This window comes from Aedes aegypti, chromosome 2 (assembly GCF_002204515.2).
Source record: "Aedes aegypti strain LVP_AGWG chromosome 2, AaegL5.0 Primary Assembly, whole genome shotgun sequence".
NCBI classification, from domain to species: Eukaryota; Metazoa; Arthropoda; class Insecta; order Diptera; family Culicidae; genus Aedes; species Aedes aegypti.
In genome coordinates, this window is record NC_035108.1 from 257088381 (window position 1) to 257115907 (window position 27527).

A 27527-nucleotide genomic window follows, 5' to 3' on the forward strand; every position below is an offset into this window, starting at 1 on the left:
TTAAAAATTATGGTATTTTCACAATAAATTGTTGAAAAATTTGAATATTTTAATAGAAAGAAGATTTTTTTTCTACAGTACATGCGTGTTATCAAATTTAAGTGACGAAAGGTGTTTAAAATGGATCATTTTACGATTTTGATTTAAAAAGTATAATTTAAGTGATCTACACATTTTTTACCATAACTTTGTTATTTGAAGTCCTAGAATTTTGGTGTCTTCGACAACTTGTCGTATTTTTACACGTTTTAAAACTTGACAGAAGACGCGAAAGCACTAGGACGCGAAATAAAAAAGTTTGCATCGCACCGCCACCTTTGAGGCGACATTTCCAACTAACTTTTATCATCAAATTGAAGAACAAATAAATTGAAGATAAGTCTCCTTTGACACCAATCCAAAAAAAAAAAATTCACTCCTAGAGCGCTAGAAGTTTTGTCTGGCTAAATTCTGCTCCTGGCCCAGAGTGCATTATAGTGAACATCATCAAACTCCTCTAGAAGATGTGCAGAGTCGACTGTACGATATTTATTCTCCTAGTATCAGGGCTTCAATTTTTCTCTAAATTATCTGACTCGTAGTATTCAATCAAAGTTTTAAAGCTGCTTCTTGCAGATGGTTTTAGCACTCAAGCATGCCGGATTCAAGATTTTCTTCAGTCACTGAATAATAAACCAATAAATCGGAATATTCTTGAACACAATCCTTTATTTATAAGAGTTTCTAATGTGTCATAAGTTATCTAATCGGCTAAGAGTTGAATAAGTGTGGTAAGATACATGCTTCAACATGTGAGGCTTTTTTTCATCCTTATTTTTAACTTATTTTCTTAAGCAAACTCTTCCATTTTATGAAGAAAAAGAACTGGATAGTTAAGGAATTGAAATACGTTCGATTGCGGTAGTAAGATGCACAAAACGGGCATGCTATCGACTTAGTATCTTGTAAAACAAAACCCCTTGTCAAAGTGAATCAAAAGTGTCAAGAATAGAAACCGTCCTATTAGCACAATAGGGTCCTAAAGCCCTGTCCCAATTTTAGTGCCAAACGCTTAAGTTTAGGCCAAAAACACATGTTTACTCAATTTTCTAATGTTTTCCGTTGGTTTAAGGTGAAACTCCTTTGAATCCACTAATAACTGTATAAAAGTAGTGGTACACAAAAAATATTCTCCTATTTGTTGATGATAGTGAAATTATAATTGATAAGATGTTGTTGCCAGTAATCGTCACCTCAATTTGAGTCTTTTCCCCTTCGACTAAATAAGATTGCTTGATGTCGTACGTAACCATCAACGTATCTGACAGCCCTGCAAGCGAGCAGCCGGCGTAAAATTAGAAAAATAAAAAAAGCGAAATGCTGTGATCAAGTGATTGTTTTTAGCACGGTTCGGTGAAATTTTAAGTTGTTTTCATCAGAAATCCACCAGTAATTGTTCTTCAATTAACAAGTACTGAAAGTAAACTGTGTTGTTCTACGTTTAGTGAAAGTGGTAAAATTCGGCGAAAAGTGTTCTTCGATCGCAGGCGGATAAGTGTAAACAATTGTAGCAAAATTAAACGCCCGCGTTGGAAATTAGCACGGTTCATGAAATTTCCACCAGCTACTAGTGTTAAAACTACGGAAATCGTGAGGCAATAGTGTTCTGATGTCTCGTTAGCAATTTGGGAGTGAACTAAGTGTAGGTAAGTGAAATATTTTGAGAAATAATGTGGACTTCCAGAAATGTGTTTGTATATGTGAGGAAGCCATTTTCACTGCCATGACAGGGATTCCTTCCTATATGTCCTTAAGCCCAAAAAACATTTTTTTAGATTTTGTCACATCCTTTGGCTTAAACTCAAATTTTGGGTGTATTTTGTTTTCCGTGTCCCTTACGAAATGTCAGATAGGAACAACCCCAGTGGTCGAACTAAAACCCCTGTGGTGTTTTTGCCGACTAAGCGAACGTCAAACATGATCAAAAGTGTCAAGGTTCATTTATGGACCAAATTTTTAAATTAAAGTTTAAACATGATATAGCCATTATTTGAGCGGGAAAAATTGCTAAAGTAGTTACAGTAACATGCTTTTTCGTGTTATTTAATAAAAACAAGATTTCATTAAAAATTTTAGGACCCCATTGAGAAGCAATTAAATGTAAATGAGAAAAAAAAAAATGTTTTGAGAAAATCGACTTTCAAGTTTTTTCAACATTTTTGCAAGTCTAAAAACAATCCAATATTGTTCGAATTAAATTATATTTCTCTCGGGAAAATCACCTCAAAATACCGTTGGAAAGCTAGAGAACAGTAGAATTTTTTAAGTATATTCCACTCAAAAACCATCCAAAATGTCAATGTATTACACAGTAAAAACGAAGCGTGTAAATTTCTGTAACATATAATGCACATAATTGGAGCGTGGCATGTTTTGGATATTTACATGATATATCATGTAAACTTCAATTATATCCCATGTAATCCGGCAAGATCCTGTGAGATTACGTGACATATAACACATTTTACATGATTCCAGACTTGAATTTACATGAAATCATGTTTACATTGCATAAATGAAATTTACATGACGTGTAATATTAATTATTTTTAACAGTGTACGTTTGCGCCCCTCGATTAAAAACCGGGAAAATTTTAAGAATTATACCGGGAAAACCAGGAAAAAAGCGGGAATTTTGGAATGGATGTTTGGTGGCCACCCTGTTATAATGAACCCTGTTTTGGGTAGATGGCTGATTTAAATTTAGTGTGTATTGTTATGCAGTCGTCATTTTACGGCGAGTAAAACTTATTCTTGAAACAAAAGAATCAATACCTTGTGTTTAAGTCGGCTAACTTTTGTCCCATATTTAATTCAAACTCTGGCCCACCGATGGCGCAAAAGTTCGTTTAAGACAAACAGTTTCGAATCTGATATAACTAAAAATGGGTAAATGTTTTTACACAAGTGCACTGTGCCGTACCGTAATGCGGGGTAACATGAATTACCATTCATTAATGGAATATTTTCAAAGCATAAATGATTTGCCCCTTTCTTACATTCATAAGCTAATAGAAATTGAAGTTTTTGCAAAAATTGCGGTTCGTTCATGCGTAAATTTGTCAATTTTTTGAAACAATGATTTTTATCATTATGGATGACACTACCAAAGATTCATGTCTCACATGAGTTCTGCAAAAGGTATATGCAAGGAAAATGCGGTTGTTACTAAAAATGGCATCGCCGAAAACGATTTCGTTGTCAAATCTTTTATGAGTTTATTCAATTAAGCAACATTAACGAACTACTATCAAGAATGCAGAATTTCCCTACTCAAAATTTGCTTACCTTTCAGCGGTTCAAAATGTTTTTATTTTTAAAATTACTCGAAAAGTCAATGATTTATAAGAATTTGGTGTTCATATTCGGCTTCAGCGGCCATAATTTAAGTAAGCAACGACATTTTCAATATTACCGGACGTTTTTAACATGAGTGATCAATGTTAACCCATATCAAAAAATCACCCAAAACATCTATTTGAACTTATTTAAATCTTTTGAAAACCAAAATAAATAATAAAATAAATCTTTGAGTACTACATTCAAATGTTACACGCAATTCAATGTTCTTAGGGAGAATCTATTAAGTACGTCACGCAAAAGTCGAATATTTTACAACCCTTTTTATTACACTTCCAAAATTGTGTATGAATCAAAAAATATTGAATCGACTGGATCTGTTTGATGCCTGGGATGTTATATCCAATAGCAATAAAAATATCTCAATATATTAACATGACAGATAAATCTCTCGTCCAAAGCATGTGAAAAACAAAACTGTAACTCATCATTTTAATACGATTTGCATCTTGATCTGCAGTTCGCAACATTCACGTGATTCTCTGTACAATCTTACAAGTTCTCGCCAATTACGCAATAACAACTGCGAATTGTACGCCCGTCAAAGTTCATGCTTGTGATCTTTTTTTTTTAGTTTCTTGGTTGGCCGGGTTGCCTTTGTAATATTTCAAAGCGCGATACCTGTTATTATATCCATAACACCAGCCCTGGACTATACCAATTTGATATTAATCCTTGCTAACTTCACTGGATCCTGCGTAAAATCTATAAAAGCCAATCGGTGTATAAAAAATACAAACAAACTCATTAGATGATATTCACGCTCTTTCTTATACTGCTGAAATTTTCACAGAAGTATTCCAATCCATAAGCACAGCACATGAATCTCCCAATCATCCACCAGGAAAGGAATAACCTCTTGTTTACATTAACAACTGAATGATCAGAACAAACTGACTCCACAAGAAGAGAGAGAGAGAGAAAAAACCGCGTCGTCATAATCCATCATAATAAGCTGCAGATAACGAGCCCTCAATGAAGAAGCAAACCCAACTGGTAATGTATAACTCCGATTCCAGGCGGCTATCAGACCAACAAAAAAAAAGAGGAATGAAGATCCCCGAAATAACTTTTTACACCGTCATCGCACATCAAGCATTATTAGTGATCTTTCCTGTTTCGAGCCGCAAAAAAATGTATGATTAAGAAGGGGCCAAGCACTGCTGTGTTTGGTCAATCGCAAAAGGCACGACGAACCCATCCAGGTGAAGATCGATCGGGCTGCGAAGTGTTTGGGAGATTTTGGCGGTGGGACGATTTAGGGTGAGGTGGGGCAAAAGCATGACCGTAGTGGGACAATCAATATTTCCAGCAAGATCAAAACTGTTGAAAATAAATAAAGCGTTCAGTTTTAAAATTGATCGACTTGAATGAACTTTTGGCTCTCCGGTGGGACAAGAGTTCAAAACAAGAGTGGGCAAAAGTTCGCTGACTCAACAATTATTTATTTGTTTGGTTTTATTGGCTGACTTAACAAATATGACACAAAATATCGGTACTTTTATGACAAGGGATATCTTTTACCAGATATAAATATATGTTTACATAAAATACCCACTTAGTTTTGATCGGAAATTTTCCCCAAAATAGGATTAATTACAATATACCCAATAATAGCAGTTTTACGCAAAACTAAGGTGAACGTAAAGTTGGAGACTTTTTTCGCGCGATCAAACGTATTTCGCTGAATTTCAAGATAATATGTGGATTTTAAACAGTTCCAAAGTTTTTCCGTGACGTAACTTTTACCGGCTGTTTCGAACTTTTGCCCCACTATGAACAAAAAATGATTACCAATTATTTATGCAAAGATTAATACAGCTCAAAGCATTCTTATGATAGAGCTAGTTACGCCCTTAAGGCCCAAGTCAGTGGCGCGTCTGAAATGCGCGCGGGCTATTTTGATCGCAATTTTAACAAATTTGACCACTTTTTTCAAAATTCTAAACTCACTTGTCTCTTCGAAATTAAATGGAGATTATTTCTTGTGAAGAAACCATGTTCATAAAGTTATTAGATTTAGCTGGAATGTCTTTTGAGTGGTAAATGAAATGCCGAAAATATAAGACATTGCTTGCTATTTCATCTGATAGAAGCTGTTTGGGGGCATATTTTGAAAATTGGAAAACATCCATCGATAGATATTTCCTCAAGGATTATTCCTGTAAAAAAATATTTCCAATAAAATTAGGCAGGAATACGGGAATGTCTTTTAAACGCGATTTAAAAATCATAATTTTTCTCATAAAATTAGCCATCAAATTACCAACGATAGCCATGCAACGATCGATGAATCAGGCATAGTTCATCCAAGTGGGCAAAATGAATTCTAGGAGTAATCCACGTTGCAGCTAATGGGAAACTTTCTGGTGGTTGATGAGTTTTGATGATAGAGATATTTTGTTTCTTGGATAAGTACAATTTCATGGTGAAAGTTCATAATGATACTTATTTCACTACTGGACTATCGCAAAAGTTTTTACAAGTGCGGGAACGCTAATGAAAGTGCGCGATGGCATCAAATCGAGTCAGTTACTTCAGCGGGATTATTCATCGCAGTCCAAAGAATAAATGATCTGAAGACACCACTATGATTCGAAGCAATCTCGCACTTTTATTCCCAGTTCAGCAGTGAAAGAAATATACAACAACTTGATAAAACTTTTGCGCGAGTTAGAATTGATTTTACGCTTCCACACTAATTATGATTTGCATGAGGGAACAGGTGTCAACAATATATAAAATTATGTTTGATAAAACCTGATAAGGACGTGTTGTTATGTTCCATGGTTATTTGAAAATGATGAGTAAACTACCTATCTAACTGATGCTTTTCTGAAATAAATTTGACTGCTCCAATTGCAATATTGAAATTATATGAAAATTCGCATGCCCACCCTAGCCGTTGAAGAAATGAACCGTTACTCTTTGAACGTGGCAAAGGATGGTATTACCATGGATGGTGGGTGCGCTCGTAAGACATGCAGTTGTTTGCCCCAAGATTATTTGGTTTTCTAATATGAAAGCATACATTTTTTATATACCAATGAATTGCTGAGAAAATTTGCAATCTATTGGTGCTAATTATAAGGCTGAAAAATAAAATTCATAGCATACTTTTTCAATTTCCATTTCATGCGCAAATGATTTCCGCTGCAACAGCAGCGGGCCGTGGGAAGAAGGAATACGAAAAACCGACCAACAAGCGATAAATGAAATGTGTTCATCTAACTGTGAGTCATTTTGCTAATGATGTAGGATGGGTGATCTGTTGATATTGATATTGGTATCACGTGTTGATTACTTCGAGCCTCGAATTCTTGGATCAATTTTAAGTTTATCTGCAAATTGTTCTGAACAAATCTTCTTAATTTTGTTGAATAAAATATATTGGGGGATTAGAGTTTTCTAAATTAGTAAATAATACGTCATAAGTCATTTTTAATTTCAGAGCGGTCGGTTCTCAGCTTGCTCCTGGCGATCAACATGCTCGTGCTGTATGTATCGAGCGAGCGTGCTTGTGCGGAATGTACTAAGTATACGATGCAACTGATCTTGAATTAAATATTTCAAATTACAATTGGCATTGGAAATTCCAAGTAAATATTTGTATCTCATGGCTTTCTAATTGGGATGCCCGAAATTCATTGAAAATATTCTAATTGTTTGTGGCTGAGAACTTTGGACAGACAATTTGAATGTGATTATTGGGAATTTGTTGAATATTTTCCAATTACTGGTAGACACTGAAAAAGGCTGCAATATGAAAAGATGATTGCTTAAAAAGTCTTTGATAAAGTGTACAATATTTTGAAATACATCGAGTTGAAAACAAACAAAGCTATGACAAGAATACTATTTGTATGACATGTTGGTTTATTAAAATAAATCCTAATAATATTTGAGATTTTTATGGAATAATTTGAATATTTCCGAATACCTGATGACAAATGGGCATTCCAGACAAATATTTGAATGAGATGAGGAGCTTAACCAACATTTTGAGTAATACATTACATTCAAATGAAATAAGGGTTTCTAAAAACACGGTTCAATGTATAAACGAAATGAGTATTTTCTAGTAAACTCTCGAATATTTGAATGCTCTCTCGAAACATTCGCATTTTTCAGCAACTTAGAAATACTTGTGTTTTGTGGAATTCTTTAAATTATTCTGAATATTTGATAACGATTGAGAATTTCTGACTTATATTTGAATGAGATTAGAATATTAGAAAATTTCTGAAAAAATAGAGTATCTCGTCAGTGATATTTGCATAAAAGGAATGTTTTAGAAGAAATTCTGAAGTATGCATGATTGAGATAAGTATTTTTTTAATGCAATTTTAAATAAGACGTCTCAATATTATATGAATATAATTAAATAAATTATTTAAACAATATATGCTCCTTTTTTAAGAATTACCGCTGAATGTTTGACTGAGATGAGAATATTTTGAATGACTCCGGAATAATTCAGTTATTTATGAAAATTTTGAATATTTCTGAATATTCGATGTTATTTGAGAACTTCTGGCAAATATTTTAATGCGATGAGGATTTTGAAAAAATTAAGTATAACAAAATATTAAAATGAAATGAGTTTCTCGTGAATAATATTCATATATGGTTTCTGAATGAAATTTTGGTAAATGTACGAATAAGATGAGTATTTTTATTTCACTTCAATATTTGAAATATCATGGAGTTCTTTGGAAAAAATCCGAATTATCGATGGCAATATAAAATTTCTGACAAATATTTTAATGAGATGAGGATTTTTACGAAAATTCTGAGAAATATAAGAATGCGATAAGTATCTCGTAAACAACATTCGAATAAGACTGAATTTCTAAAATAAATACGGTATCTTGCATGAATGATACGAGTGTTTTCTAAATAACTCTCGACTATTTGAATGATCTCTGGAATCTTCCGCATATTTTCGAATATCTGCGAATTTCAAAGATTCTGACAACTTTTTCAATAAGATAAGAATATAAGAAAATTTCTGAATAATAGGAGACAAACATCTCGAAAGTAATATTTGCATATAAAGAAGTGTTTCAAAAGAAATTCTGACGAGAATGGGATAGATATTTTCTCAATATAATTTCAAATGATATGAGTGTCAGAAAATTTCTTAATAATATATGAATAAGATGAGTATCTCATGAATGACAATTGAGTTATATGCTTTTTACAGGAATTCCGCTAAATGTATGACTAAGATGAGTAATTTTTTAATTACTCCGGAATACTCGAATAATTTATGAAATACTTTGAACAGTCACGAATTATCGATGCCATCATGCCAATCGAGAATTTCTGACAAATATTTTAATGAGAAGAGGATTCCAAAATTTTTCTGAAAAATATATAAATGTGATGGGAATCTGTAAATGATTTTAAAATTATAGAAAGGTTTCTTGCAGAAATTCTGAGAAATGTGTAAATGCGCTGAGTATTTTTTCAGTAACTTCTAAATTCTTGAGTGTTTTGTGGAATTCTTCAAATTACTCTGAATACTTGATGGTGATTGAGAATTTCTGGCATATATTTGAATAGAATATTAGACAATTTCTGAAAAAAAAAATTGGAGTATCTCGTCAGCGATATTTGCATAAAAGGAGTGTTTTAAAAGAAATTTTTGAAGAAAGCATGAATGAGATAAGTAGAGTATTTTTATAAATCAATTCTAAATAAGACGAGGATACTAGAAAATATCCATATAATATATGAATAACATGAACATCTTGTGAATGATATTCAAACAATATAAGTGTTAAATAACTTCCGCTGAATGTGTGACTGAAATGAGAATCTTTAAATTGACTCCGCAATATTTTAGTAATTTATGAAAACTTTGAATATTTCCGAATACTCCATGCCTATTTAGTACTTCTGTTAAATATTTTAATAAGATGAGGATTCCAGATAATTTCAGAAAAAAATATATGAGTGAAGGGGACTAGATAGCCGTAGCGGTAATCGCGCAGCTATTCAGCAAGACCAAGCTGAGGGTCGTGAGTTCGAATCCCACCGGTCGAGGATCTTTTCGGGTCGGAAATTTTCTCGACATCCCAGGACATCAAGTATCTTCGTACCTGCCACACGATATACGCATGCAAAAATGGTCATTGGCATAGTAAGCTCTCAGTTAATAACTGTGGAAGTGCTCATTAGAACACTAAGCTGAGAAGCAGGCACTGTCCCAGTGGGGACGAAACGCCAGAAAGAAGAAGAATATGAGTAAAATTTCTCGTGAATGTTATTTTTATACGATAAGGGTTTCCTGATGAAATTCTGATGATGTATGAATGAGATGAGTATTTTTAATTGACTGTAATATTTGAAATATAATAAAATTTGTTGAAAAATCCGGTCTTGATAGCAATTGAGAATTTCTTACAAGCATTTGAAGAAGATGAGGATTCCAATATCTGAATAACATATAAATGAAATGCGTGTCTTGTTATTTGAATTACATAATGGTTTCCTAAAGAAATCCTGAAAAATACATGAATGAGATGAGAATTTTATCAATGACTCTGGAATACTTGAGTGTTTTATGAAATTCTTTCAAGTGTTCCGAATACTTGATGCCAATTGAGAAATTCTGACATATGTTTGAATGATATTAGGATATTATAAAACTTCTATTTTATGCATAAAAAAAGTGTTTGACAAGAAGTTTTGAAGAATGCATGCATAAGATAAGTATTTTTTTGTTTCATTTAATTTAAAAAAAATTCTAGAAAATGTATTGATACTATAATAAAATAAATATCTCGTGAATGATATTCAAACAATATAAGTACTTTTTTTAGAATTTCCGCTAAATACGACTGGGACGAGAATCTTTTCAATGACTCCGGAATATTTCAGTAATTTATGAAAACTTTGAATATTTCTAAATTTTTGATGCCAATTGAGAACTTCTGGCAAATATTTTAATGAGATGAGGATTCTAGAAAATTTTAGAATACAAGATATATATATGAGATCAGTTTCTCGTGAATGATACATATATACGATAAGGGTTTCTGAATGAAATTTTAAATTGACTTAAATATTTAAAATGTTCTGGAATTCTTTAAAAAAAATAGAATTCCAGATGGCAATTGAAAATTTCTGACAAATATTTGATTGAGAAATGTAAGAATAAGATGAGTATTTCGTGAATTGCATTTGAATAAGATAGAATTTCTGAATTAAATACGAAAGAAAATATTCTAAATAACTCTTGAATATTTCAATGCTCTCTGGAATCTTTCGCATATTTTTGAATACCTGGGCAGTTTTTGAAAATTTTCTGAATAAGACTATGACATTAGATAATTTCTAATAAGCATTATTAAGTAATATTTGCACAAGGGAAGTGTTATTAAAGAAATTCTGAAGAACGTATGAATTAGATAAACATTTTTTTTTTGTTTAAATTAAATTGAACCGAGGATACTAGAAAGTCTCTGTTAAATATATGTATATGATAAAAATCTCGTTAATGACATTTGAACAATATAAGTGGTTTTTTAAAGAATTTCCGCTAAAATATATGACAGGGATGAGAATCTTTAAAATGACTCCGAAATATTTGAGTAATTTATTAAATGCTTTAAATATTTCCGAATACTCGATGCTAATTGAGGGCTTCTGACAAATATTTAATAAGATGAGGATTCAAGAAAATTTTAGAAAGAAAAAACAATAAATGAGTTGAGTATCTCGTGAATGATATTCATATACGACAGGTGTATCTGGTTGAAATACTAATGAATGTATGAATGATTTAAGTATTTTTAAATTACTTTAATATAAGAATTGAATTGAAAATTTCTGACAACTATTTGAATGAGATAAGGATTCCAAAATATTTCTAATATATAAAAAATGAGACAGAGACGAGCCTACCAACGACTGAAAGCCTTTTTAATAAAGATAGATAATGAAAGTCGAAATGAGGTTTCCACCTTATAAATTATATTTGAATTATATAATGATTTCTCATAGAAATTCTGAAAATTGTATGAATAATGAGTGTTTTTCATTGACTTCGGAAAACTTGAGTGTTTAGTGCAATTCATTGAATTATTCTTTTTATTTGATGGCAATTGATAAATTCGTGTTTTGAATAAGATTAGGCTTCTAGAAAATATCTGAAAAAATTGGAGATAAGTGTGAGTGATATTTGCATAAAATAAGTGTTTTAAAACAAATTCTGCAGAATGCATGAAAGGACAACTTTTACCTTAATTCAATTTCAAATAATACGGGGATACTACAAAACATTTTAATAATATATTAATAAGATGAGTGAATGACATTTAAATAACATAAATACTTTTTTTAAAGTAATTCCGCTGAACGTATAACTGAGATTAGTAATGATTCCGCAATATTTAAGTAAATAATTAATAACTGTCAATATTTCCAAATATGCCTGACGCCAATTGAGAACTTCTGAAAAATATTTGAATAAGATGAGGATGAAAGAAAATTTGAGAAAATTATTATTGAGATAAGTATCTCGTGAATGTAATTTGAAGGGTTTCTAAAAGAGAATATGACAAATGTATGGATGCGATTATTTTTTTAAGACTATGTAATGCTTAAAATGTTATGGAACTTTTTGAAAAATCTAAATTCTCGATGACAATTGCGAATTTATGACAAATATTTGAATGAGTTGAGGATTCCAAATAATATTTCAACGAAATGTGTATTTTGTTAATGACATTTGAGTGATATAATTGTTTCTAAACAAAATTCTAAAGAATGTATGAATGAGATGCAATATGTTTCAACGACTCCGAAATACTTGAGTATTTCATGGATTTTTTTTCAAATTTCGTACAATTTTTAGCAATTGAGACATTAGAACATATATTTGTATGAATAAGTATTGTCTTAATTCAATGTTATATAAGACGAGAACACTAGAAATAAATTTTCGATATATGTTCGATTTCTCAATAGCTTAAAGTTTTCGGAATTTTTAAAAGTACTCCATAAAACACTCAAATATTCCGGAATCTTTGAAAAATTATTCATCTCATGCATACATTTTTCAGAATTTATTTAAGATACCTAAGACCTTAAGATACCATTATATGTTGGATATACAGTATTGGGAATAAAAAAGTAAACAAATGCCAATTTTCAAAATGGTCATGTTTGGAGGTATATAGCTCTATAACGTGAATTTAGCAGCTAGTAACGTGAATTTAGCATTTTCATTGGATTTTGAAATTAGTAAACACATGCTCAAATGTAGACGGATTAAAATTGGAAATAAAAAAGTAAACAACAACAAGGTCTTATAACTTAGGAATGAAAACAAATATGATTTTTTTTTACCAAATTAGGTTTGTAATCCGGCACAGTCCTTACACAAAAAAACTATGGGATGATTTTGTAATATATATCTGTTTTAAGTTATTTAAAATTGATGTTGTTTACTTTTTTATTTCCATTTTAAAACCGTCTGGAACTTTAAGACATGTGTATAAAAAATGTTAAAATCCAACAAAAGTAGTAAATTCACTTTATGTTTAGTTCACCACCGCAAATTCATGCCATTCGGATAATTGCACACCGAACTACCGACCTTCATAACAATTGACGTCTTATTTAAAATTGAATTAAAAAAAAATACTTATCCCATTTATCTATTCTTCAGAATTTATTTTAAAACATTTCATTTATTCAAATATCAGTTATGCTCAATTGCGATCAAGTATTCAGAATAATTTAAAGAATTCCACTAAACACTCAAGTATTTCGAAGTTACTGCAAATATACTCAGTGCATTTATATATTTCTCAGAATTTCTCCAAGAAAACTTTATATAATTTTAATATCATTTACAGTTTACCATCATATTTATATTTTTTCAGAAATATCTTGGAATCCTCATCTCATTAAAATATTTGTCAGAAATTCTCGATTGCCATCATGCCATCGATAATTGGAAACTATTTGAATTTAATTTATGAAATTTCGAGTATTCCGGAGTCATTCAAAAAATACACATCATGGTCATACATTTAGCGAAATTCCTGTAAAAAGCATTTATATTACTCAAATGTCATTCATGAGATACTCATCTTATTCATATATTATTAGAAAATTTTCTGACACTCATATCATTTGAAATTATATTGAGAAAATATCTATCCCATTCTCGTCAGAATTTCTTTTGAAACACTTCTTTATATGCAAATATTACTTTCGAGATGTTTATCTCCCATTATTCAGAAATTTTCTTATATCCTTATTGAAAAAGTTGTCAGAATCTCTGAAATTCCCAGGTATTCGAAATTATGCTCGTATCATTCATGCATGATACCGTATTCATTTTAAAAATTCTGTCTAAGTCGAATGTTGTTTACGAGATGCTTATCGCATTCTTATATTTCTCAGAATTTCGTAAAAATTCTTTCTCGTCTTATATAACATTGAATTAAGACAATAGTTATTCATACAAATATATGTTCTAATGTCTCATTTGCTAAAAATTGTACGAAATTTGAAAACAAATCCATGAAATACTCAAGTATTTCGGAGTCGTTGAAACATATTGCATCTCATTCATACATTCTTTAGAATTTCGTTTAGAAACAATTATATCACTCAAAAGTCATTAACAAAATACACATTTCATTGAAATATTATTTGGAATCCTCAACTCATTCAAAATTTGTCATAAACTCGCAATTGCCATCGAGAATTTAGATTTTTCAAAAAGTTCCATAACATTTTAAGCATTGCATAGTCTTAAAAAAATAATCGCATCCATACATTTGCCATATTCTCTTTTAGAAACTCTTCAAATAACATTCACGAGATACTTATCTCAATAATAATTTTCTCAAATTTTCTTTCATCCTCATCTCATTCAAATATTTTTCAGAAGTTCTCAATTGGCGTCAGGCATATTTGGAAATATTGACAGTAATTAATAATTTACTTAAATATTGCGGAATCATTACTAATCTCAGTTATACGTTCAGCGGAATTACTTTAAAAAAAGTATTTATGTTATTTAAATGTCATTCACTCATCTTATTAATATATTATTAAAATGTTTTGTAGTATCCCCGTATTATTTGAAATTAAATTAAGGTAAAAGTTGTCATATTCATGCATTCTGCAGAATTTGTTTTAAATCACTTATTTTATGCAAATATCACTCACACTTATCTCCAATTTTTTCAGATATTTTCTAGAATCCTAATCTTATTCAAAACATGAATTTCTCAATTGCCATCAAGTATTTAGAATAATTCAATGAATTGCACTAAACACTTAAGTATTCCGAAGTCAATGAAAAAACACTAATAATTCATACAATTTTCAGAATTTCTATGAGAAATCATTATATAATTTTTTGTTTTCTTTATTAACGAGATTTTTAGCCCTGGGCTAGTTCATCTCGGGACCAACGGCTTTACTTCCCTTCCGAAGGAAGTCGTCACTATATCTTTTATGTCTTAAGTGACTATCTCGGGGATGGGATTCGATCCCAGGTCCTCGGCGTGAGAGGCGAGTGTTCTAACCGCTACACCAGGTCCGTCCGTTGTCTATAATCCAAATGAAATTTATAAGGTGGAAACCTCATTTCGACTTTCATTATCTATCTTTATTAAAAAGGCTTTCAGTCGTTGGTAGGCTCGTCTCTGTCTCATTTTTTATATATTAGAAATATTTTGGAATCCTTATCTCATTCAAATAGTTGTCAGAAATTTTCAATTCAATTCTTATATTAAAGTAATTTAAAAATACTTAAATCATTCATACATTCATTAGTATTTCAACCAGATACACCTGTCGTATATGAATATCATTCACGAGATACTCAACTCATTTATTGTTTTTTCTTTCTAAACTTTTCTTGAATCCTCATCTTATTAAATATTTGTCAGAAGCCCTCAATTAGCATCGAGTATTCGGAAATATTCAAAGCATTTAATAAATTACTCAAATATTCCGGAGTCATTTTAAAGATTCTCATCCCAGTCATATATTTTAGCGAAAATACTTTAAAAAACCACTTATATTGTTCAAATGTCATTAACGAGATTTTTATCATATACATATATTAAAAAGAGACTTTCTAGTATCCTCGGTTCAATTTAATTTAAACTAAAAAAATATTTATCTAATTCATACATTCTTCAGAATTTCTTTAAAACACTTCCCGTATGCAAATATTACCTACGAAATGCTTATCTCCTATTTTTCAGAAATTATCTAATAGCTTAGTCTTATTCAGAAAATATTCAAAAATATGCGAAAGATTCCAGAGAGCATTGAAACATTCAAGAGTTATTTAGAATATTTTCTTTCGTATTTAATTCAGAAATTCTATCTTAATCAAATGCAATTTACGAAATACTCATCTTATTCTTACATTTCTCAATAATATTCAAATGTCACAAATTTTCAATTGCCATCTGGAATTTTAATTTTTTTTTAAAGAATTCCAGAACATTTTAAATATTTAAGTCAATTCAAAATTTCATTCAGAAACCCTTATCGTATATAAGTATTATTCACGAGAAACTGATCTCATTTATATATCTTGTATTCTAAAATTTTCTAGAATCCTCATCTCATTAAAATATTTGCCAGAAGTTCTCAATTGGCATCAAAAATTTAGAAATATTCAAAGTTTTCATAAATTACTGAAACATTCTGGAGTCATTTAAACGATTCTCGTCTCAGTCGTATTTAGCGGAGATTCTAAAAAAAAGTACTTATATGCTACTTGATTTTAATTATGAATCGTGGTTTACGGCTAACCAGCCGAGTGGAAGTTTAATAACTACCGAAAAGCTAAACATTACATATAATTTGCAATTGGATTAGATGGACAAATTGATGTGAAGATTTACGAAAAAGTTACACGTCTTCTTATTTTGTTTGAATATCTTTCACGAGATATTAATTGAATTCATATAATATCAATACATTTTCTAGAATTATTTTTAAATTAAATGAATCAAAAAATACTTATCTTATGAATGCATTCTTCAAAACTTCTTATCAAACACTTCTTTTATGCATAAAATAGAAGTTTTATAATATCCTTATATCATTCAAACATATGTCAGAATTTCTCAATTGGCATCAAGTATTCGGAACACTTGAAAGAATTTCATAAAACACCCAAGTTTTCCAGAGTCATTGATAAAATTCTCATCTCATTCATGTATTTTTCAGAATTTCTTTACTAAACCATTATGTAATTCAAACAACAAGACACGCATTTCATTTATATGTTATTCAGATATATTTTGGAATCCTCATCTTATTCAAATGCTTGTTAGAAATTCTCAATTGCTATCAAGATCGGATTTTTCAACAAATTCCATTACATTTCAATTAAATATTACAGTCAATTAAAAATATTCATCTCATTCATACATTCATCAGAATTTCATCAAGAAACCCTTATCGTATATAAATAACATTCACGAGAAATTTCACTCATATATTTTTTTCTGAAATTATCTGGAATCTTATTCAAATATTTAACAGAAGTACTAAATAGACATGGAGTATTCGGAAATATTCAAAGTTTTCATAAATTACTAAAATATTGCGGAGTCAATTTAAAGATTCTCATTTCAGTCACACATTCAGCGGAAGTTATTTAACACTTATATTGTTTGAATATCATTCACAAGATGTTCATGTTATTCATATATTATATGGATATTTTCTAGTATCCTCGTCTTATTTAGAATTGATTTATAAAAATACTCTACTTATCTCATTCATGCTTTCTTCAAAAATTTCTTTTAAAACACTCCTTTTATGCAAATATCGCTGACGAGATACTCCAATTTTTTTTCAGAAATTGTCTAATATTCTATTCAAATATATGCCAGAAATTCTCAATCACCATCAAGTATTCAGAGTAATTTGAAGAATTCCACAAAACACTCAAGAATTTAGAAGTTACTGAAAAAATACTCAGCGCATTTACACATTTCTCAGAATTTCTGCAAGAAACCTTTCTATAATTTTAAAATCATTTACAGATTCCCATCACATTTATATATTTTTCAGAAAAATTTTGGAATCCTCTTCTCATTAAAATATTTGTCAGAAATTCTCGATTGGCATGATGGCATCGATAATTCGTGACTGTTCAAAGTATTTCATAAATTATTCGAGTATTCCGGAGTAATTAAAAAATTACTCATCTTAGTCATACATTTAGCGGAATTCCTGTAAAAAGCATATAACTCAATTGTCATTCATGAGATACTCATCTTATTCATATATTATTAAGAAATTTTCTGACACTCATATCATTTGAAATTATATTGAGAAAATATCTATCCCATTCTCGTCAGAATTTCTTTTGAAACACTTCTTTATATGCAAATATTACTTTCGAGATGTTTATCTCCTATTATTCAGAAATTTTCTTATATTCTTATCTTATTGAAAAAGTTGTCAGAATCTTTGAAATTCGCAGATATTCGAAAATATGCGGAAGATTCCAGAGATCATTCAAATAGTCGAGAGTTATTTAGAAAACACTCGTATCATTCATGCAAGATACCGTATTTATTTTAGAAATTCAGTCTTATTCGAATGTTGTTTACGAGATACTTATCGCATTCTTATATTTCTCAGAATTTTCGTAAAAATCCTCATCTCATTAAAATATTTGTCAGAAATTTTATATTGCCATCGATAATTCGGATTTTTTCCAATGATATTTCAAATATTGAAGTGAAATAAAAATACTCATCTTATTCGTACATTTACCAAAATTTCATTCAGAAACCATATATGAATATTATTCACGAGAAACTCATTTCATTTTAATATTTTGTTATACTTAATTTTTTCAAAATCCTCATCGCATTAAAATATTTGCCAGAAGTTCTCAAATAACATCGAATATTCAGAAATATTCAAAATTTTCATAAATAACTGAATTATTCCGGAGTCATTCAAAATATTCTCATCTCAGTCAAACATTCAGCGGTAATTCTTAAAAAAGGAGCATATATTGTTTAAATAATTTATTTAATTATATTCATATAATATTGAGACGTCTTATTTAAAATTGCATTAAAAAAATACTTATCTCAATCATGCATACTTCAGAATTTCTTCTAAAACATTCCTTTTATGCAAATATCACTGACGAGATACTCTATTTTTTCAGAAATTTTCTAATATTCTAATCTCATTCAAATATAAGTCAGAAATTCTCAATCGCCATCAAATATTCAGAATAATTTAAAGAATTCCACAAAACACAAGTATTTCTAAGTTGCTGAAAAATGCGAATGTTTCGAGAGAGCATTCAAATATTCGAGAGTTTACTAGAAAATACTCATTTCGTTTATACATTGAACCGTGTTTTTAGAAACCCTTATTTCATTTGAATGTAATGTATTACTCAAAATGTTGGTTAAGCTCCTCATCTCATTCAAATATTTGTCTGGAATGCCCATTTGTCATCAGGTATTCGGAAATATTCAAATTATTCCATAAAAATCTCAAATATTATTAGGATTTATTTTAATAAACCAACATGTCATACAAATAGTGTTCTTGTCATAGCTTTGTTTGTTTTCAACTCGATGTATTTCAAAATATTGTACACTTTATCAAAGACTTTTTAAGCAATCATCTTTTCATATTGCAGCCTTTTTCAGTGTCTACCAGTAATTGGAAAATATTCAACAAATTCCCAATAATCACATTCAAATTGTCTGTCCAAAGTTCTCAGCCACAAACAATTAGAATATATTCAATGAATTTCGGGCATCCCAATTAGAAAGCCATGAGATACAAATATTTACTTGGAATTTCCAATGCCAATTGTAATTTGAAATATTTAATTCAAGATCAGTTGCATCGTATACTTAGTACATTCCGCACAAGCACGCTCGCTCGATACATACAGCACGAGCATGTTGATCGCCAGGAGCAAGCTGAGAACCGACCGCTCTGAAATTAAAAATGACTTATGACGTATTATTTACTAACTTAGAAAACTCTAATCCCCCAATATATTTTATTCAACAAAATTAAGAAGATTTGTTCAGAACAATTTGCAGATAAAATTAAAATTGATCCAAGAATTCGAGGCTCGAAGTAATCAACACGTGATACCAATATCAATATCAACAGATCACCCATCCTACATCATTAGCAAAATGACTCACAGTTAGATGAACACATTTCATTTATCGCTTGTTGGTCGGTTTTTCGTATTCCTTCTTCCCACGGCCCGCTGCTGTTGCAGCGGAAATCATTTGCGCATGAAATGGAAATTGAAAAAGTATGCTATGAATTTTATTTTTCAGCCTTATAATTAGCACCAATAGATTGCAAATTTTCTCAGCAATTCATTGGTATATAAAAAATGTATGCTTTCATATTAGAAAACCAAATAATCTTGGGGCAAACAACTGCATGTCTTACGAGCGCACCCACCATCCATGGTAATACCATCCTTTGCCACGTTCAAAGAGTAACGGTTCATTTCTTCAACGGCTAGGGTGGGCATGCGAATTTTCATATAATTTCAATATTGCAATTGGAGTTAGATCAGTTAGATAGGTAGTTTACTCATCATTTTCAAATAACCATGGAACATAACAACACTTCCTTATCAGGTTTTATCAAACATAATTTTATATATTGTTGACATCTATTCCCTTGTGATAATATTGCTAATAGTGGGAGTTCATACCCGGAGGACAGCGAGATCTCTCTGTCTCTGGAAGTTGGTATTGAACTGTGGTGGTCGTGCATCAATTTTGTATTCGTTGGCAATTTGCAATAGAATTATTTACTGAATATTTTTGACGGGATATTTGAATCCTTGTAATGCAATTATGAAGAGGCATTATCCTTTATTTGCATTCTTTATATGATAAACCATATCATGCATGGTGACTTCTTATTCTTCTTGATTGCTATATAGAGGGATTATAAATAACGAAAAGTTTATTATTTTTAAAGTTAAGTGGTACTGGTAGATTTTTAAATATTGTGGATAAACATTCATAATATTATGGCATTTTCTCATGTGGAGGATAACAATACTTTTTCCGGTAGAGAAATATTCCCTTGCGCATGTGGTAGTGATTAGTTCATTTCGGTAAAGATGTTCATTCAATAAATTTCAAATTGTCGGTTGATTCCAGATCCTCCACTGACTTGGGCCTTAAAATTACAATTTTACATCCAAAACCAAAAAATAGCCATAACTTTGCCAAATCCTATTCATTTTTTTTACTATTTGAGTGAAAGTATCTTAATTGAATAGTATTCGAAACACCGTCAACAATGCTAGAAATCTCCGAAACAAAATTTTGCCCCACCTTACTCTAATGAGTGGGATTGTGCGCACCACAAGCACTTGCCAAGATCCTCCGAAGGTCGACCATCATTGATGGATGGATCGGTTCGCTTGTACTACTCTGTGTGAAGAAACAAATTCTTGCGCAAATCCATAGATACCGGTTTTTGAATCAGATAAGTATTTACTTAGCCGATAAGTCGCCCGCGTGAAGATTTGTTTGTTTAGCAGTTTTTGGCAAGTTGGTAAGGGGATGTTTTGGAATGCGAACTTTTTGAATGCCTGGATTGATTGATCTGTGGCGTTTTGTTATGGACAATTCACTTATCGAAAAGGCATGCTTTTTGAATAAAATGCTGTACGTGTTACGTAAACTGTATTAATAGGCTTCGTGGCCGTGCGGTTAGTGTTACCAAACATGAGCCACATCGATCCAAGGAGTGTGGATTCGATTCCCACTGCAGTCCGGCAAACTTTTCGTCAGGAACGTATTTTGACTGTGCCACTGGGTGTTACATGCTAGTCCGTTGTCTAGTGTGGTGCTTCCTTCAAATGGCAAATCATCCACTGGAAGCATTAACGTGTAGGTGTTTTTTTTTTCTCTAAAGAACAGTAAATGACAAATGACGGTCAACAAAGTTTGTTCCGTCCATTTCAATGCATGTTAAACTCTGAGAGAGGAGACAGCTGGCTTAGATTGCGAGCTCCCAAAAGTCAAGGAAACCTGTCACCAACTGTCCCTGGAAAACCGTACATTCGAAGGGCAGAGCGTGAAAAACCCAGGATTGGTTTATGACTGTCAACTATGAACAAAACTCACCTAACAATCATCTCTCACGCGGGCCGGTCCAAACAGCACAGGTCGAATACGCGGGCCAAGCTAGGCAGCAAACGCTGATTCTTTTTAACACTCAACCAATGGGATGTCTAGCAGCGTTGTTGGCCACACTAACACGCTCACAAAACATGAACGGTAGGCGTTTAAGAATTTTGTTGATAGGTATTGTTATACACATGAAGTTTGAGTTCTGAGGCAAATTAAGCAAATAAATTGCCATACAAGCTGGCAAACTTGCATGCAAGTTGGCTGAAATAGTCAAATTTAGCATTTTCAACAGCCAATATCTCAAAAACTAGACGTGCTATGATATTTATGAAAATGGCTATGGATTTAGCAACCCTTAATTGAGTAAATAGCGGTATTTTGGTACTTGAGACAAAAACGTGTTCCGCAGTGATATCGATGCAATGAATATAGTATAAATTAAAAATAATTATTTCAGATTCACAGCGACGGAAAATAGAGATTCTTAGCAAGATTCTAGGTTTAAATATTACGATCGACGAATTTTTAAAAATACTAGTGTGATCTTAGGGATTCTCAATGAACTCTTGAAAAAAATAGTTGATATCATGAGAATCAATGGATTTCCATCGAGATTCTGTAGTTTCAAGTGTGACTCTGATAGTTTCCAGCTAAATTGACTTAATTTATAGGAATATGTGCGGCTTCCTCATGATTTTAGAAAAACAATTAGAGTTATCTCTCTGAAGTCTTGGAATTTCTAGCGGTCCCCTAAGGAAAGCCAGTGTATTCCAGTGAAATCTTGAGATTTTCAGCAAGATCCTACGGATTTCTAAAGATTATTAGAGAGATCCTGGAGTCTGAGAGGGTCACTAGCGAAATATGGGAATTCCTAGAGAACTAGTGAAGCACTCAGCTCAATCCTGTGCATAACTAAAGGGGAGACTCAAGCGGGATTTTGCGTGTTTTCAACTGGACTCCAATGGAGTCTAGCAATGCACAGAATGCGACGTTAAGCAAAATCTGATGATTCTTGGCGTATTTTAGAAATTTTTGGTTACAATTATGGAAAAAATGTGAACTTTCAGTGAAATCTATGGTTTTTTCGACAGATACTTGAACATTTTGCGAGATCTTGGGAATTCTAAGCTTGATCCAGAAGTGTCATATTCAAAAGATTACCATTTCGAGGATTTTTCACTGATTGTGTATTAGTAAACTAGACTAGACTAGACTAGACTAGAACTTTCATATTCAAAGGATCTTGTGTTTTCAGCCCACGGCTGGTTCATCTCCACGAGTAGGATAATAGACGAATATAATGCAGGTTCTATTGGAGAACAGCGTATTCAATATTCTACGATACGAGTTATGGGTAGGGCCACATGCGGCCTGCGGGCCGCTGGTTGAGCACCACTGATCTAGAAGATTTCTGAAGCAGCTGGATGTTTAAAAAAACATGTTTCCGGTGAAAGGTCGAATCTCGACCCAATCATACACTCGACCGTCAAAGCTATGGGTATTTTCCAGTTCTTCTAGTTCACCTTGCTACTCAACGAAGATGATTCGTAAGCCCGAAGCAAACGGAGGAAACACACGAAGAAGGCTTGAATGAAGGAATGTATTTGTGATAAAATTTATGATGATTAAGTTTCACAAACAGGCTTTGGATGTCACCAATGTGCTAATAAATATTCATAAAATTAGAATCGACAGAATATTTACGCATTCCGAATACGCGTCACCAAGTGACGGGGAATGGTTGAATTCTGGTTTGGATCAATAGAAGAACGCCTATAAATGAATGAATTCCACGTGCGATGGAATGTCGAATGATTAAGTCTCCAATTATAAGCAGAATACACAGCCAATTCAGATTACCGACCCCAGTAAAATTTTACTGGGTTTGGAACTACGGTTTTTTTCGGTAATTTTTACGATTACCGAAAAAACCCAGTAAATCAAAATATGTTTTGATTGATGGAAGTTACTGACTTAGTCAGTAAAATTGTAAAGCGTTTTTACTGGCTTTCCAGTTTCCCATGCTCCGATTTGCTTTTCCGGATACTGTTTTTTTTTTTCAGAAATCAATACAAATTAACACCCAATCGACATGAACATGGGCATCGACATGCATTTTTCGTACGAATAAACATCTACGGTATGCTCATATCTCAGTGGAAGTAATCGAAAAATGTGTGACAAAATCATTATTTGGATGGTTTGCATACAAGAGGCAAACTCAATGATGCAGATGACTTCACCTCTTGTATGGAAACCATCCGAATTTACCAACGTAAGCAGTCCTGAGCCTTTTTGGTTGCTTAAAATGGTTGAGTTTCTCACTAAATTTCGATTACTTACCACGAGAAAGCGCAAAATAGGTACAGGAAAAGCTTGGTTGCCAAAGCCGTGACTCCCGGCGCCGGACGATTTTACAGCAGGAGATTCTCATTTGACACTTTCCCGCATGCGCATCAGTTTGTTTTGATTTGATTTTGACGACAAGTCAGTAAAAAACATCAACTACTGAATAGTCGGTAATTGTTTTTACTGACTTTTCGGCCTGTTCGGTAATGTTGCAAAATTGGGTCTGACAGCTACCGTAGTTCAGTAAAAAGTAAAATTTATTACTGAACCTCAGAAGTTTTCAATTAAAAAGCTGAAAGTTCGGTATTTTTTATGATTTACAATTCGTACCCAGTATAAAAATTACCGAACAAGCAAATCGTGATTGAGTGTGTAGGTATCTATCGAAAGGGATTGTTTATGGCACTCAGTGAAATACATAAATTAGTTGTGTGGACGAATGAGGATCATCATCCATCGAAATTTGCCCTTCAGCGAGCCGTTATAAAAATCGATTCGAATCTCTGAACGTGATCGCACTGTGGCTGAGAACTTTTAAAAGGCTTAAAGGACGCCATCAAATCGAATCGAATTGTTGATTTTCAACCCTCAACGTGTAGAAATCAACCTCCAAAAACAAATTTTCTTATCGCCGTCAGCTCATCTTCCGAAAACCGGTGAATAAAAACGAACTTGGAATAGAAATCGAACCGTTTCTGAAGGAAAACAACCTGCCGCTGCCGCATCGTATAGCTTTTAGGTTTTCCAAAGCCATGCCGAATTGTTTGACCTTCTCGCTCAAATACAGCCAGCTCAGTGTGAGCTCACTCTGGCCAGTGGACATCATTGCCAGTAGTGTCTACGGAACCTAGCATTAATTATTCAATCCGCATCGCAGATCGCGCACTTGGTTGGATCGTTCAGCGATCGACGATGGAAGCTTAAGCCAGGGAGAAGAAATCGCTTTGCGACTGACTAAGCGACTGTCGCGCGCATCGTGACTTCGACTTCGATCCCTCGGACGGATGGTTTTTTGTTGGGGGCTGGCTGTTTTTGCTGCGAGTGGCTTCTTCCACGCGCAATATTTTAGTAGTACTGGAAAAAACTGGTATGCAAATGACATTCCAATCAGCAGAAGATTTCGCTGGACGGTTGTCATTTGCATATCTTGCCGGGCGCCCCTAAATCTTCTCCGTCGAAGTGTTGAGAGTTACCGATTTTACTGAGGATTTAGAGATTTTTATGTATGCATGAATATGGGTCCTAAAATGTATGCATATATTTCCTGTGGTTGATTATCGACTGGAGTAGGACATGACGTACGGCATTACCGTAGATAGGATTTTTTTTCACTTATGTTTTGTGTATACATTTCACATGGTATTGTAAAAATTATATTTCTTTTTAATGCCAAATGTTATTGTATAATGTTTTAAACATTTTGACATAAATCCCACCAAATGGCATCATAAGAATTTCAATGAAATTCCCTCCAAAAGATCGTTAAGCGATTCAACCATCAATTCCAGGAATGTCTTCAATATATCTTAAAACTTGTAGTGTTTTTTTTTCTCAGGAAGTTAAAACAAAATCGTGTATTAGTATGTATTAAAATAACAAACATGATGTGTTGTTTCAGGAGAGCCCGAGTTTATGTAACTATGTTTTGAGTTAGGAGAAATGGTAGCTTTTAGACCACTGACTTTTTCATTTAGTTCAGTGAATGTGTTGCACAAAAAGGCTTAAATTTCCTTTTTCAAATTTGTTCAATTAAATTGGTATAACTTTCAAATAGAAAAGATTGCTTTTCAGTTTCGTAACAATTACGCTAATTGAAAATTCTGCGATTATCTTTCTATGAGCTCAATGAAGCACAAATCTCAATTTCCACCAAACTACACACTGTGCGTGAGCGCCGCCACGGCTGTAATCACAGGTTCAAAAAGGAAACAAATTCCGCGAATCTACTCCCATTTCACGCCCCGCACCGAGCAGTTAGGGTAGATGTACCAATAGTGGAGGTACTAAGCACGATTGAACTTCATTAAAACGTCCAAATTTAAGATGCGCAATCAATGTACATGTTAATGTTGTAACGGGATGTAACGACCGTTGACTTAATGAGAAAAATAATTCCATCGCAGTAATCCACGGCATGTCAGTGAAAAGTAATACCTCCACTATTGGTACACTGTTCCTTTAGTTGCGGTATATTTTTAATTTGTGTTCCTATAGTTGCGGTATCCGTTGTTTTCTTATGGATCCTCCACTATAGGAACACTTTACCGCAACTATTGGTACAAGCAAGTAAGTTTTAGCAATTTTAGTGATATTGCATCAGTTTTCAAGCAATTTTGAACGCACTTTTCAACTATCCGCGTATCAACAAGCCAATACGTCGATTGGCAGTGTCGGTTCTGTGGTTAATGTCAATAAATCTGTATGAAAACAGGCACTACCGCCAAACTATATGGAACACCCCACACTACGGGAACACTTACCCTACCAGGTCAACCAACAACGTTTTGGCGTCCCGCGGCAGGAAAGCTTGCCGCACGCTTATGATAAATCACCGCATTTAATAAATTAATAGTTAGACGGCATGCAACTCGGGGGGCGCTGCAGCAGCATACCAACTCCGCGCAACTACTGATCTCCTTGAACAAAGCATGCGCCGTGGTTGCCGTAAACTCGGGAGAAATTGATCACCACAGCAAACGCAACTTCCTGTCCTGGCAAACAGTTCATACCATATCAATGTAACATGTAGATAATCCGGGTCCCAGATACTAACCGTAGCGTGAATTGCTCAGCTACGGAGCAAGACCAAGCTGTGGGTCGTGGGTTCAAATCCCACGGTCGAGTATCTTTCCGTGAGCTTGAGTTTGATTGGCCGGCCATGGTTGCTACTCCTCCAGTATCGCCAGATCAGCTGAAGCTCTGTTTAGTAAGAATGCAAAAATAATCAGACTTTCATCCAAAAAGCTACCAAAGCTACTCCGTTTTACGGTACCCTGCTATTCGAGAGCATCACACCCATCATCCACCCACCCCTCCGGGCTTTCTGTTCCGGAATAGGACACGGAAGCGGTGGTGGCGGCGGACATCCGCAATCCGCATGCATCTTCCATTATTTGCGTGGTGCACTTTCGCGTTTCTTCATTTTAGGCGTTTGCCCCACATGGAAGACGCATGAAAGATATGCGAGCTCGCTTCGCGCGCACAAATTTTCGAATTCAGTTCGAGTACTTTACGCGGTGTGGTTTTACTTTTTCGTCTGGCTGGCTGGCTATACCTACCGTATATTTATTATTATTGTGCGATGATTGATACGGATTAAACGTTTTGCACGTTTCTTTGTGCGAAAGCGGATCAACCCTCCTCGCCTAGTTCAGTTCGGCTCGTGCGGTGAAATAGAAAGTGACTGACCGTCATAATTTAGGTAGATATTTTTTTGCCACACTCTGAGTTAATTGGATGAACGTGGCGCCGGGTGCGAAAACTGAATATTGAGCTATCAGTTGGTGCACTTGCTTCCTTTATCTTGACTAAGATTATGTTTGTTATATGTGTAGTATGAACAATTTCATTAACTTTGGATTCACTTCAATGTGAACATAAACTTAA

At 32.9% G+C, this 27527-nt stretch overlaps 1 protein-coding gene across 1 annotated transcript in view; it reads left to right on the top strand.

The window, feature by feature from the left end:
* Positions 1-27527, top strand: part of LOC5565618 (rho GTPase-activating protein conundrum) — a 354294-nt gene that overhangs the window by 27647 nt on the left and 299120 nt on the right.